Source organism: Myotis yumanensis, unplaced genomic scaffold, assembly GCF_028538775.1.
Source record: "Myotis yumanensis isolate MYYU_CA2020_CCGP unplaced genomic scaffold, mMyoYum1.0.hap1 SCAF_1, whole genome shotgun sequence".
Classification (NCBI taxonomy): Eukaryota; Metazoa; Chordata; class Mammalia; order Chiroptera; family Vespertilionidae; genus Myotis; species Myotis yumanensis.
The window spans coordinates 154926111-154940901 of record NW_027223752.1 but is presented as its reverse complement, the minus strand read 5'-3'; positions in this window follow the sequence as shown (position 1 = coordinate 154940901).

Genomic DNA, 14791 nt, shown 5'->3' with positions numbered 1-14791 from the left:
TTGCTGTGGAAAATGCACTCAGTGAGGAACACCAACAATTGATATGTATTTTCCTTGGGTCTATTTTTTCTTTTCAATAGGAGTTCGTTTTTAATTTTACAAAGCCCAGGCATTTTGCCCAGAAGGCAATAGCAAATAGATTGGTTTGCTAGGAGGCAGTCAAAGTAAATGGAAATTTGAACCAACAATTTTTACAGACAATCATAGATGTAACCAGAAGCTTGGGTGTCCTGTCTATACCACCGAGGAACTAGATTCGAATGTGCAGCCACAGAAAATTGTGGGTGAACATCCCACATACTTCCTACTTTCTGGCCCAAAATTTGGACATTATAGAAATATGTCTGAATAAGATTTTCTACAGATCTTTAAAAGTGATGTTGTGGGCTTTGGGCCTAAGTACATGGATGGAGTAAAAAAAGGTCAAAGCCAAACCTGCCGTCCTGTCTGCATTATTGCATTCTGTAAATCCTGCAGCTCTCATAGGAAGGTCTCTGTTTGTTTGGAAGGCTTCGTGGGTAGTTTTGATTTTGTGGTTACTTTTGGGCCTCAGTTTACATATTGTAAAATAAATAATTAGGTCATTTTATTATACCACTTATATATTCTCCAATAAATATCTATATATATAAAAGGCTACTATGCTGTCAGATCATTCGACCGGTCTCTATGATGCACACTGACCACCAGGGGGCAGATGCTTAATGCAGGAGCTGCCTGTAGTGACTTGGCAGCGGTGGGTCTCAGGTGATGCACCCTGAAACCAGAGAGGAGGGAGCCCGATTCCTCGCAGGGCCCTGCGATACCACCTTTGGCCATTGGTTATGTTGTTGCTGGGGCACTGTCAGCCCTGAAGCTGGTTTACTGCACACTTGTGTTTGCGTTCGACACCCTGTACAACAGCAACTTTGCAGAGTACCCTCTCTCACTCCAGGACCCCTCGGGGGATGTTGGAGAGTCGGTTTCGGCCTGATCTCCGCAGGCCAGGCCAAGGGACCTCACCTGCAGGAGGGACCACGCTTACTCCGAAGACACCAGGGAGGGACTGCGGGAGGTGGGCTCCAGGCATGTCCAACCATTTCGCCCGCCAGCCACCTTCTAATTAATTTCCTTTTAATGTGCGCAAATCTGTGTAGCAGGTCACTAGCAAGACTATAATTGTGATTGTGTTGTGTGAAGTTTTTCCATTTTACTCGTTATCAACACATGAGAAAGTAATTTATTCATCTTAATTTCTATTTTGAAAAATAGTGACTTTTCCATTACACAGAGAGAGTTAATTTCTTTCCTTTTCTTTTAACTGCACCTTTTTGTCCTTAAAATGCATCAAAGTTTACTAAGTCCCTGATTGGTCACCTTCCAAAAATAATAATGCTGAATGCTCTAAGGGAGAGAAAGGACTGTCAGGTGTGTTCTTGTCATTTTTTCCCCCAAATTATTGCATACTGTAAATCAAGTTTTATGGATATTCATTTAGTTTGATAAAACATATTAAGGTAGGAAATATATATATGTATACATATATAATAAATATACATATGTAAATATATATTATTTATATGGTCTCTATCTCCTTTTATAATAACTCCTATTCTGGATGTACCTAAGTCATTCACTCAACTAACAAATATTGTGCCCACGTTGTTTAGCTATGAATCGCTATGTACATCTTCTAAACATATGTCTCAGCAATGGGAAAGTTTTACTTTTTAAAAAATTTTGCATAAGGATTTTATTGCAGCATTATTTATAATTTTCCCAGGGTTCAGCATGATGCCTGGCATGTAATTACTGAGTGAAATAAACACATGAACAAGCCTTAAAGAACAACCCAATGGTGAAGTAACTCCATGTTATAGGATTCTCTGTAGGCAATTTAAAAAAAAGAATAAAATAGTTCCAGAGGCTCTGACTTAGAAAACTGTCTTTGTTAAGTGAAAAATATAAGCAGAAAGAAAACACACATACACACACACACACACACACACACACACACTCACACACTCACACACACACACACACACCATTTTTGTGACACAAACACCACTCCCCTCTGAAAAATACATACCCAAACTATATAGTACCTCTTGGCATGAAATATAGAAGGCCAGAGTGTGAGGGGGAAACCTATATTTCTTGACTATTTTTCAATGAGCCTGCACAGTAATTAAAAACAACCACCCAAGCTATAATGGAACTTAGAAGGTAGCAAAACTATGAGTACATGCCATAGGTGCGCTTACTGTCTAGTTGGAGAGACAACACCCAGAACAACTAGAGATTAAGGCTGCTCACCTTGGGGATTTGGGCTTCAGATATTCACCCTGTGCCAGGCCCATCCGATGAGCCATGATATACCATTTAGTGAGTACTTAGTGTATGCCAGGGACTATGCCAATTGATTTCCACTATATTATCTCATTTAATCCTTTCAGTGACCTTCTGAGGTAGGTACTCATAATGCCCTTCTCTACACATGAGATAACCAAAGATAAGAGATTGCCAATTTCCTGAGATCACACTCAAGTAAGTGGCATCGTCAGGGCATAAAATCAGGACTTTCTGGTCCCAGAGTTCATACTTTTGACCATCATTCCCTAAATTGTATCATCTACACTGATGTAATAATAATCTTACTTTTTTAGTTTAAAAAACTTTTATTATTTATTAAAAAGATAAGGTAATAGTACCATATTGTAGAGCAATCGGAAAATAAGGGGGGGAAACCACTGTTAACATTTTATTGTCTGATCTGCATTCTTTAGATTTCTACTGGTTAACATAATTTCAATATCATACATATGATTCTTATTCTGATTTTTAAAAAAAATTTATTTATTTGGGGGGGGAGGGGAAAGATAGAAAGAGAGAGACATTGATTTGTTTTTTCATTTATTTGTGCATGCATTGGTTGCTTCTTATGTGTGCCCTGACTGGGGATTGAACCTACAACCTTGGTATATTGGGATGACACTCTAACCAACTGAGCTACCCAGCCGGGCTTCTAATTTTTTAAAATATTAACAGAATATCATGTGCTCTTTCCTCACAATTATTATATTAGTGGCTCCATGGTGTGCCAAAAAAAAGTATGTGCTTGTGCATCAGTGTGTAATTGAACATAACCTGAAATCTGGTAGCCCAATTATTAACTTGGGAGCAGTTTAGTATAATATTTTTACATTTTATTAATGAAAACTCCTGGACAATCTTTTTCATAGTTAGTACTACTATACTGTGTATACAGATGTCCTAATTAAATAAAAAGTGTTGGGGGTATTCAGGAAAGTAAAGAAAAGGTACTATATGACACATTTTATTATTATTATTGCCCATACTTCTGGACTAGAGCAAGATGGGGAGGGTGCGGGGAGAGTAACAGGTAGCTTTGCAGCAGTCCAAGATGGCAGTGGTCTAGGTTAAGAGAGTGGTGATGGGAATGTAAGAAGCAGAGTGGATGGATTTCAAGTATTTGACATCCATTTGAAGACAGCATTTGAAGATCAATTGGATATGGGAATGAAGCCAAAATAATTCCTACTTTTTTTGTTTCTTACTTGAGCACTTGGGTGGATGGTGGTGCCTTTTACCAAGCACTACAGGGAATGCCAAGATAGAAATAGGTTTGTGGAGTATGGGGCACGGCTACAGTGTTTTGGCCAGGTTCAAACCTCGGACTAATGAAAGGACAGGGTCCTCTCATTGCCACGTGCAAGTCCCAGCTGGAGGTCAGGGCCCTCCCAGACAATTATAGCCAATGGCTGTGGTTGTAAGCTTGAACCTATGGTCCAAACACGTAGCCCCACGTGCCTTGTGCTAGAGTTCAGGTGCATGTAGTTAAGTGAGGTTGAAACTCATGAGAATGCTGTAAACAATGTGATCACGCCCCTACTTTGCCTTGTGGCATCTGCTATAAAATAAAGACACGGCTTGTGAGCACTGGCGCTGTCTCCTCATCAGGGAGCAGCGTCCCACCGAGACCCAGCTTTCATTCTCTTATCTGTCTTTCCTTAATCCTTTCACCCCCGACACAGTTTACCTTTGGCCACAACAGTGGAGGAAGATGATGAGTTTTAAACATGTTGTGTTTGACACATGTGATGAATAAATGGAGATGTCAAGTGGACAGCTGATGGTATTAGCTTGGAACTCAGAAAAGAGGCATGAACTAGGGTTATAAATTTGAGAATAATCAGTATGTAGGTGACAAGGAAGCCATAAAAAAAATGAGAAGGCTACAGAGAGAGAAGAGGAGAGGTCCAAGAGAGAGCCCAACATCATAGGTTTGGTAAAGGAGAATGCTAAAGATACGAAAATACATAACTAGAGAGAGAGGAAGAAAATCAGGAGAACGTAGTGTCAAGGAAACCAAGGAAAGGGAGTTATGAGAAAAATGGAATGGCCATTTCTATCAAATCCTCCTGAGAGAGCAAGTAAAATAATGACTGAAAAAGTCCATTGGATTTGGTGACACGGAGGTCTTCATTGACCTTAACCAGAGGGTGCTTGGCTATGCTATGGTGGAGCAGAATCCTGATGGAGTGGGCCATGGGAGAGCTCAGCAGAGGGCCAGTGAATCGGCTTCTGGAAGTGCAGACCTATAAGGGGTGCTAAAGTAATACCAGAATAAGTTCACAAAATACAATTTGGGTTGGTGGGAAATGAGGAGTGAGGGCTAATGGGCGCAGGGTACTGTAGTGATAAAAATGTTCTACAATTGATTGAATACTGATGGGAAGGAATCACTAAAGAAGATGAAGAGAGAGACAATGGGGAGGATAATGGATAGTCATGGTTCAGGAGAAGTCAGGAGGAGATGGTATCCAGAACACAGATGGGAAAAAAATGGCCAGAGAGAGGAGAAGGAACAGCTCCTCCAAAAAAACAAGAGGGAAGAAGAGAACAAGAAAAGCATGGCAGTGAGGCAGTTATGTTTGTAGACTCCTTGCATAATGTTGAATCATTCCTTCTGATGCTTCCATTTTCCTGTGAGTTATAAGTGCATTACTTTCCTATTGCTGCTGTAACAAATGATCAAAAACGTACTAATTGAAAATAACACAAATGCATTATCTCACAGTTCTGCAGGTCAGAAGCCCTACAGACTTCTTAGTTTTGGGTTTCACAAGGCTGACATCAGGGTGTAGCCTAGTGAGGCTCTTATCAGCAGGTTCTAGCAAACTTCCAAACTCATTCAGGTTCCGCAGAATCTACTTCCCTCCAGTGGCAGATCCAAGGCCTCTACTTCCCTGCTGGCTAACAGCTGTGGGCCACCCTTAGCAGCTAGAGGCATCTGTCCCAGAGCCAGCAACAGTGTGTTGAATCCTTCTCATATGAAATCTGTCTGACTTCCTCTGCCTCATATCTGCCTCAGCTGGAGAAACGTGTCTGTTTTTAAACACTCATGTGACTAAATTGGGCCCACCTGGGTAATCCGAACCACTCTTTCTATATTAAGGTTCATAATCTTAATTTTATCTGCAAAGTCCTTTTGTAATGTAACGTATTCACAGGTTCCAGGGATTAGGGTGTGGATGTCTTTGGGGGCCCATTTTGCTGACCACAAGGGGATATTATCCACTGAGAATAAAGTGGAACAGGTGGGAGGTTTTAGAACGAATGGAAGCTGTTTGAAGTCGCCACCTGGAGAGTAAGAACATGAACTGACTAAAGAAACTTCATAAATCTGACAGATGGCATTGAAGTCTTAATTGACTTCAGGACCACAGTGGTACCTAGAGGGTCTTTCTCCAGCAGCACTCAGCCACTTGGGCATGGCACAGAGAATGAAGGTGGTGGATGGAATACTTAGGCAAAGGAAGGAGTAAGTCTGGAATAGTGTCAATAAAGCAATGGACTTGGGAATAAAAGATGGTCAGGGAGAGAAAAAAAGAGAGAATGGAGCCAATGGATCAAAGAAGAGTAAAAAGACCAATGGCCTAGAGACTGAGGTATACTAGGTGGGAGAATTTGGAAGCATAAGAGATTGGGTGGTAAACTATGTGTCTGAGCAGTCTGGGCCAATGGCAGGGTCTTGGAGCGTGGCTGTGAGTGGATGAGTGAAGTGGGAGGAAGGAAGAGAATAGAAAGACATCACTTCAGAGTTCAGCGCATTAAAAGAGCAATTCTCAGGGATTCTGAAGTTGCCAGAATGATGGCCAGACCAGAGGGAGAGAAGACTGTAAATCAGGTGTCAAACAATAATACATTGGGATGCGGAGAGGAAGACGATGGTATAGACGACGTGAAGGCCTCGAAGGAGTGGGCCGTTTCCCTAAAGCCAGGCATCACCTCAGTTCAGAAGTCTAGAAATCAAAGGGACACAGATTTTACCTTTTAACTCCAAGGTGCAGGGTGTGAGAAGATAATCAGACACCCTCGAGAGGCCGCAGAGAAAGTATGTTCCCAGATTTCAGTTAAGACCAAAAAAAAAGGGGTGGGGATGGGGAGGATATTCCAAGAAATGACTGAACATATTGGAGAGTTTGTGATCATAAAGTAGAGATTTTAGAGGATACATGAGAAGGGTTAGGGAGCAATAGGTAGAGTCAGGGAAATCAGGGAAAATAAGTCACAGAATATTATGGAAATAAATGTATAGAGATGGAATAGGCATGTGAGTGGTGGCGGGGGTGGGGGGATGGTTTTATTCCTAACCCCACTCATTACCACTTCTGGATCTGACAACCTGACCCTTTGCTAAAGCTGGGTAATAGAAAGTGGTTCTTGTGTAAGGCTGGAGTGGAGACATACATTTTTAGTGTAATAAAGTTCAGGAGATATGTCAAGAGGAGGTTAATCTTAGAGGAAATGGTCTCATTTTTTATTAGCTGTTCCACTCAGAGCCAAGCAACTATGAGGATTTCTGCTCCTCCCCCTTTCCTTCCTCAGGATCCAAAAAATACTAACCTCTACTGATCAAGAGAGGAAATCACGGCCTGATAGGATAGTACACAGCTGTGGTGGAGCAGAGTTGGAAAGGGAGTGAACTGACTGGGCTAGAGAGAGCAGTACCAAATATCCATCACTCAGGGGAATCTGGTGGGTTGAAATATAATTGAACCAGAAGTAAGGGCTGGTTTAACTTCTGGGGTTCTGTGTATATGCTTGACTGGCTAAGATTGACATTATTTTTACTGTATGACCCTCACTTACACCATAAAGGGTTGTATGGGGTCCATATGAGAAATGGCAGATACAGTCCTGAGAGTCCCCTGGAGGGTAGTGGGAACAAGCAACTTGGAAAATTCAGCAGCAGCAAAAAGGAGGCCTGCATGACAACACTGATTTAATTTCTATACAGAGTAGCCTGGAGCAGCATTGCCCAAACTTGCCAGTTTCGTAAGAATCATCATCATGTGAGGCTCACATGAATCTAGGGGAGGAACTTCAGATACAACTTAAATGACTGAGATTATTCTTATGTTGAGAAAATTTTGGAAAAGCCAATGATTCTCTACTTTAAAAAATATATAGTTAAGTAAATTACAGCCTTCCTAAAGAAATACAGTATTAGCCATAATTTTCAATCAAGGACCATGACATCTTGGAAGGGGCTATCAAAATTTCAAGGCTGTCTAGGGTTGGGCAGGATAGAGGGAACTTAGGTAGCTTTAAACAGCTTCCCCAGAGAGACTAAGGATGTTTCTCACTCCCAACCTCCCTTCTTCTTTGATAGTCACTGGTCTCATGTGGAATTTAGTCTAGAGAAATGAAATTCACTAATGAGCTTAAGAGTTATACCCTGATGTTTAAAGTGTTCTGTGACTGTAATACTTGTGAGTTGGTCTCTAGGCCAGTCACCTTGCCATTCTAGCGCAGTTGAATGTTAAGCCTACCGAACAAACTAGAGGCCAGAGTTCACAGACTGGTGTCCACACCGGGAAAGTGACTCCCCGTAGGACATATCTGTTCAGTCTGCTAGTGTCCCAGGCTGTACTCACCTTCTTCATTGGCTTCCTCTCTAATTGTTTCCTCTGGTTCATTCCAATTCCAATGTGTACACACACACATCCTCCATCACACAATGTATTAGGGCACTGTAGGTGATTATATCACCTTACTCAAACTGGCCCTTCTTAAAAGGATGGGGCTTGAATTGAAAATTAAAATAGACTATTTTTTTCTAATTTAAAATGTGAAGAAGGATGATATTGTAGCAGACATGCTCACTTTAGGCAGCCCTGACTTTTTAGCCATTAGTTCAAACTAAAACATCTAACAAGAAAGGTACAAAGTCTGCCTGGTGATCCACGCTGTTTTTATAATGAAATGAAGGTAATAATTGTACAGTGTTGTGCTTTCTATATGAAAGTATCCAGTCAACAGCATCAAACATGTAATAAATATTACAGCAATCATCTCTACAGCTTCCTGGTAGTTAAATATAGTCAGGGATGAAGAGACATGGGATATAAGTAATAATAGACAAAAACCTTTGACTTCTCAGTTTCTTTAACCTTTCTCATCTTAGGTGTGTTTTCAGAAAGTGGCCATTATATAGCCAATCTACAAATTCAACATAAATAACTCCTTGCTTTTATACTAATGTTGTTACTGAAAAGAATCCAGAGCACTTTCATATATCATTAACTCATTAATATTTTTACAACTTCCTCTTAAATTAAATTTAAATGACTCCTTAGTCTGCATTCAGTATTTAATATCAAATGTATTAAGATTCAGCAGAAAGTGTTTGCCTATAATAATTTTTTAAATCATTTTCTATTTTCTTTTGTGCTTTTAAAATTCATTGTCTTCCACATAACTTCTTGACATCACCCCCCAACATGCACTCACCCAACCTGACATTCTTCATTCTCTTGCCCTTGACCTTTTTTATCCAGTTATAATAAACTAGAGGCCTAATGCATGAATTCATGCATGGGTGGGGTCGCTCAGCCTGGGTGGTGGTTGGGTCTGATTGGGGCTGTCTCACCGAGTCCAGGGGTAGGGACCGTGGGAGATTGGCCAGCCTTGGAACATTGGCTGTGGGAGTGCACTGACCACCAGGGGGCAGCTTCTGTGTTGAGCACCTGCCCCTTGGTGGTCAGTGCGCATCAAGTGACTGGTTGTAATGGTCGCTTAGGCTTTCATATATATAGACTAGAGACCCGGTGCACAAGATTTGTGCACTCAGGGGTGTCTATGCTGGCAGTCGGACATTCTTAGTGCTGTTGCAGAGATGGGAGAGGCTCCTACCACTGCTGCTGCACTCGCCAGCCATGAACCGGGCTTCTGGCTGACCGGTACTCTCCCTGTGGGAGTGCACTGACCACCAGAGGGCAGCTCCTGCATTGAGTGTCTGCTCCCTGGTGGTCAGTGCACATCATAGCGACCGGTCGTTCTGCCGTTTGGTCAATTTGCATACTAGCCTTTTATTATATAGGATTAGAGGCCCAGTGCATGAAATTTGTGCACTTGGGGGAGGTCCCTTCAGCCCAGCCTGCACCCTCTTGCAATCCCAGTCCAGGATCCCTCGGGGGATGTCCAACTGATGGCTTAGGCCTGCAGGGAGTGGGCCTAAACCCTCAGTCCGACATCCTTAGCACTGCTGCAGAGATAGGAGAGGCTCCCGCCACTGCTGCTGCACTTGCCATTCATGAGCCCAGCTCAGGGCTTCTGGCTGAGCAGTGCTCCCCCTGTGGGAGCACACTGACCACCAGAGGCAGCTCCTGCATTGAGTGCCTGCCCTTTGGTGGTCAGTGCACATCATAGCAACCAGTCGTTCCACTGTTCTGTTGATTTGCATATTAGCCTTTTATCATATAGGACTAAAGGCCCGGTGCATGAAATTTGTGCTCTGGGAGGGGATTGTTCCTCAGCCTAGCCTGCACCCTCTCCAATCTGGGACCCCTTGGGGGATGTCTGACTGCCAGTTTAGGCCTGGGACTGCTGGCTCCCAATTGCTTGCCTGCCTGCCTTCCTGATTGCCACTAACCGCTTCTGCCTGCCAGCCTGATCACCCCCTGACCAATTCCCTGCCAGCCTGATCGACACCTAACTGCTCCCCTGCCGGTCCAATTGCCCCCAACTGCCCTCCCCTGCCAGCCCAGTCTCCCCGAGCTGCCCTCTCCTGCCAGCCCGGTCCCCGTCAGCTGCCCCCCTGCCAGCCTGGTTACCCCTAACTGCCCTCCCCTGCTGGCCATCTGTGGTGGCCATCTTGTGACCACATGGAGGTGGCCATCTTTGACCACATGGGGGCGGCCATCTTGTGTGAGATTGTGATGGTCAATTTGCATATTACCTCTTTATTATATAGGATGGTCTTTGGCTGATTACCTCCCACCCACAATCAGGGCTGGAGAGGGATGCGGGATGTTAGTCAGCTGGGGAAAGGCTACAGGAGGGCTCCTGGGATGTCTGGCCCATCTCGCTCAGTCCCATTTGCCTCGACCCCAGCAGCAAACTAACCTACTGGTCAGAGCATCTGCCCCTTGGTGGTCAGTGCATATCTTAGAGACTGGTTGACCAGTTGACTGTGTGCCCCCTGGTGATCAGTGTCTGTCATAGTGAGTGGTTGAGTAGCCTTAGCATATCATTAGCATATTACACTTTGATTGGTTGAATGGACACTTAGCATATTAGGTTTTTATTATATAGGATTAATCTTGTCCTTTTAACCATCTCTTCCTCTGGCATGGTTTCATTTGTTATATTTACTTTTCTTCTAATTACAGTTGAAGGAAAGAATTTATCTTATGTTTATTATATACATTCTAGGTTTCTCCACTGATCAATGTGGTGCTAAATGAATTTGATTAATGGTACTTTTCAGCCATATTGAGTCCATCTATCCCTTAAACTTTCTCAAGTGCTACCTACTTTGTGCTGAATTTTATAAGGGAGACAAAGATGTAGCTTATAGCCCTGACTTCAAAGTATTCTTAGTACAGTCGAAAAATATAATAAAGGCATTATAATTACACTCTTATAATGTGATCATATTTTGCCTAGAATTAATTTAAAACATAATGTACTTATTTTACATTTATTTACACAGGTTTTTAATCCAACTAATGGACAACATGCCAATCTGCTTAGAAGCCACTTTAATTGTGTCTATCAGTGTCAACAGGCTGGCTTCTTCCCGCTGCCCCTTCATCCCTAAGATAACACCCTTTGAAACATGCTAGATAATATACGTTGTAGATCACTAAATAAATGGAACAAGTTAAGATGAAAACATCTACACTAATAAAATAGAAACATGCAAATTAACCATCACTCCATCACTCCACCACTCCGCTACACCCACCAGCCAATCAGAGCAACTATGCAAATTAACCCAACAAAGATGGCGGTTAATTTGCATATGCAGGCGTGGAGCAAAGACTGAAGATGACTGAAGATGGCAGCGGCCACGGAACTGGAGCAAGCAGGAGGCTTGGGTTGCTCCCGGCGACAGAGGAAGCCAAGCTTCCCACCAGCCCTGGACTCCACTCAAGGAGGGGCTGGGGGCCTGGGCTCTGCTCAAGGAGCTGGAAAAAAAAAGGAGGGGCTGGGAGTAGCTGGAGCAGAGAAGCCAAGCCTCGCTGCTGTGGTCAGACCAAAGGCCTGGGTCCTGGGTGCCAGAGGAAAACCAGTGCCAGCAGCCAGGGGAAGGAAGGTCTATTGTGTGAATCTTTGTGCAATGAGCCACTAGTAGAATAATAATAGTTATTCTTTTTACCAAAATGCTGGACCATAAGCATATGGCTATTCATTTACTCATATAGATAAGGTTGTAGCAAGAAAAAGATGGCAAATCCAGGGTGTGTGTGTGTGTGTGTGTGTGTGTGTGTTGTTGTTGTTTTAAAGATCTAATTGGTTTTCTTAAGCGATTCATGAATTGAACAGCATGCCACCTACAACTAGAAGGATGCTCCCTCAGTTTAACTAAAAAGAGTTTAATGAAGGGACTATTTATAAAGAGTCTAGACCAGCCGTGGGCAAACTATGGCCCGCGGGCCGGATCCAGCCCATTTGAAATGAATAAAACTAAAAAAAAAAAAGACCGTACCCTTTTATGTAATGATGTTTACTTTGAATTTATATTAGTTCACACAAACACTCCATCCATGCTTTTGTTCCAGCCCTCCGGTCCAGTTTAAGAACCCATTGTGGCCCTCAAGTCAAAAAGTTTGCCCACCCCTGGCATAGATGGACCTGGAAAGCATTATGCTAAGTGAAATAAGCCAGTCGGAGAAAGATAAATATCACATGATCTCACTGATTTGTGGAATATAATGATCAACATAAACTGATGAGCCAAAATAGATCCAGAGACAAAGAAACACTGAACAGACCATCCAACCTCAGAGGATGGCAGGGAAGGGTGTGTGTGTGTGTGTGTGTGTGTGTGTGTGTGTGTGTGTTGGGGGTGATCAGGCTAGCAGGCAGAGGCTGTTAGGGGCCATCAGGCAGGCAGGGAGAGGGGTTAGGGGTTATCAGGCAGGCAGGCAGAGGGGTTAGGGGCAATCAGGCAGGCAGGAGAGCAGTTAGGGGTGATCAGGCTGGCAGGGGAGCAGTTAGGAGCTAGCAGGCAGAGGCTGTTAGGGGCCATCAGGCAGGCAAGCAGAGGGGTTAACGGTTATCAGGCAGGCAGGCAGAGGGGTTAGGGCAATCAGGCAGGCAGAGGAGCGGTTAAGGGCAATCAGGCTGGCAGGGGAACAGTTAGGGGTGATCAGGCTGGTAGGCAGAGGCGGTTAGGGGCAATCAGGCAGGCAGGCAGAGGGGTTAGGGGTTATCAGGCAGGCAGGGAAAGGGGTTAGAGGTGATCAGGCAGGCAGGCAGAGGGGTTGGGGCGATCAGGCAGGCAGGCAGGCGAACGGTTAGGAGCCAGCGGTCCCAGATTGGAGAGAGTGAAGGCCGGGCTAAGGGACCCCCCCACCCCACCACCACACCCTGCACGAATTTCGTGCACCAGGCCTCTAGTACTAAATAAGCAGCAATCAAGAAAACAATTCATATGTACAAGTACTTACTAAGACATAAAAATAAGTAGGTACAACAGAACATGGAAAGAACTACAGATTTTGGGGGGCAGGAGGGAGGGGAGTAAGAGATCAACCGAAGGACTTGTATGCATGCATATAAGCATAACTAATGGACATAAGACACTGGGGGGTAAGGGAGGGTAGTGGTTTGTCAAGGGCCGGGGGGGGAAAAAGGATACTTATGTAATACCCTTTGTAATACTTTAAGAGGAAAATAAAAAAAAAATAAAAAAAAATAAAAAAAAAAAAAAAAAAAAAAGAACTACAGATTTTGAGCAAAGCAGGAATCACCTAGTCTACGGCCATCATTCTTAAGATGAAGAACAAGGCCAGAGATCACATAGGACTCTCAAGTCACACAGCAAGGATGGGCTAGAACAGCTGTGGGCAAACTACGCCCACGGGCCGGATCCAGCCCGTTTGAAATGAATAAAACTAAAAAAAAAAAATACCGTACCCTTTTATGTAATGATGTTTACTTTGAATTTATATTAGTTCACACAAACACTCCATCCATGCTTTTGTTCCGGCCCTCCGGTCCAGTTTAAGAACCCATTGTGGCCCTCGAGTCAAAAAGTTTGCCCACTCCTGGTCTAGACAGAGAGGCTAGTACAAAGATACAACAAGAATGGTGAATAGCATACAATGATGGGATAACTATCAAATAACACACACACACACACACACACGCACACACACGTGCACACACACACACACATACACAAGAATGGTGAAGCACCCAGGGGTACTGAGAAGTCATTTCTATCTCTAGGCCTAAAGGGGGAAGGGAAAAGAGAAAGATGTTTCCAGGGCCAGATGGGAGCTAGCACTGTGGAAAAGAGGCTGCCAGAAAGGAGCCCTGGCCTTAGGTGGAGGAATGCAGCAAGAGGGGAGAGAGTGAGAAGAACAATGATTCTGGCCTCTCTCCTCCTGCCCTCAGATTTCCTGCTGACGACTGACCCTAACTCAAAGCTGATGGGGGAAGGAAGCCCAGATGATAGCGGAGGTAACGATTCAGTGTGCTGCAGAACAGGGCTGAGTAGCGTCAGAATGGACCTAGAATGGCAAATGGAGAATAACCATCCCATCCGGGAGTTTTGGGAGTCCATTACAGGTGGGGTTATGAAGAGGTATTTCTAAGGCAGTGAACTCCAGCATCTGCAGCTCGGTTGGAAATAATGATAAAAAGGCAAATTGAAGAGACTGGTGACCTCAAAATTTAGCTTAACCAGTCACTCTCTCAAACCCCCTCCAAACTACTACACAGCGTAAATGCAGCCATGTTGTTAACATTCATTCCCTCTTATTTTGGTGGGAAAAAATGCTCTTTTTGTCAGGCCAAACCTCACCTTTTAGTAAGTGCCCACTAGGAGAAAAAGAGAAGCCAACATGAAGGGAAGGGAAGCAGTTACGAGGTTTGCCCTGGACAGTCCCAAGTTAAACCACACACAGGACAAAAATCACCCGAAGGTTTGTAATGCAAACACTCTCTAAATGGCCTCTCCTCGGAAAAATGCAGATGATCCAAGCCTAGGATCTTATTAAGAATTAATCAATGAAAACATTGTAGGGGATAAATACACAAAATGATCCTTGAGAATTACAATTTACCAATGCTTAGTCAGTTAAGACTATGGGGCCCTTTGCATGTAGCAAATGACCTTCTCTGGCCACCTCATCTCACCATGGATCCCAAGCATTGCCTATTGATGGCAGAGTTTCCTTAAACGACTGGGCCTTCATAAAGCAGACAGTGAAAGGAAAGTAGCCTGCTTTTCTTACTCCACCTACTTCCTGGCTGCCGAATGGCACAT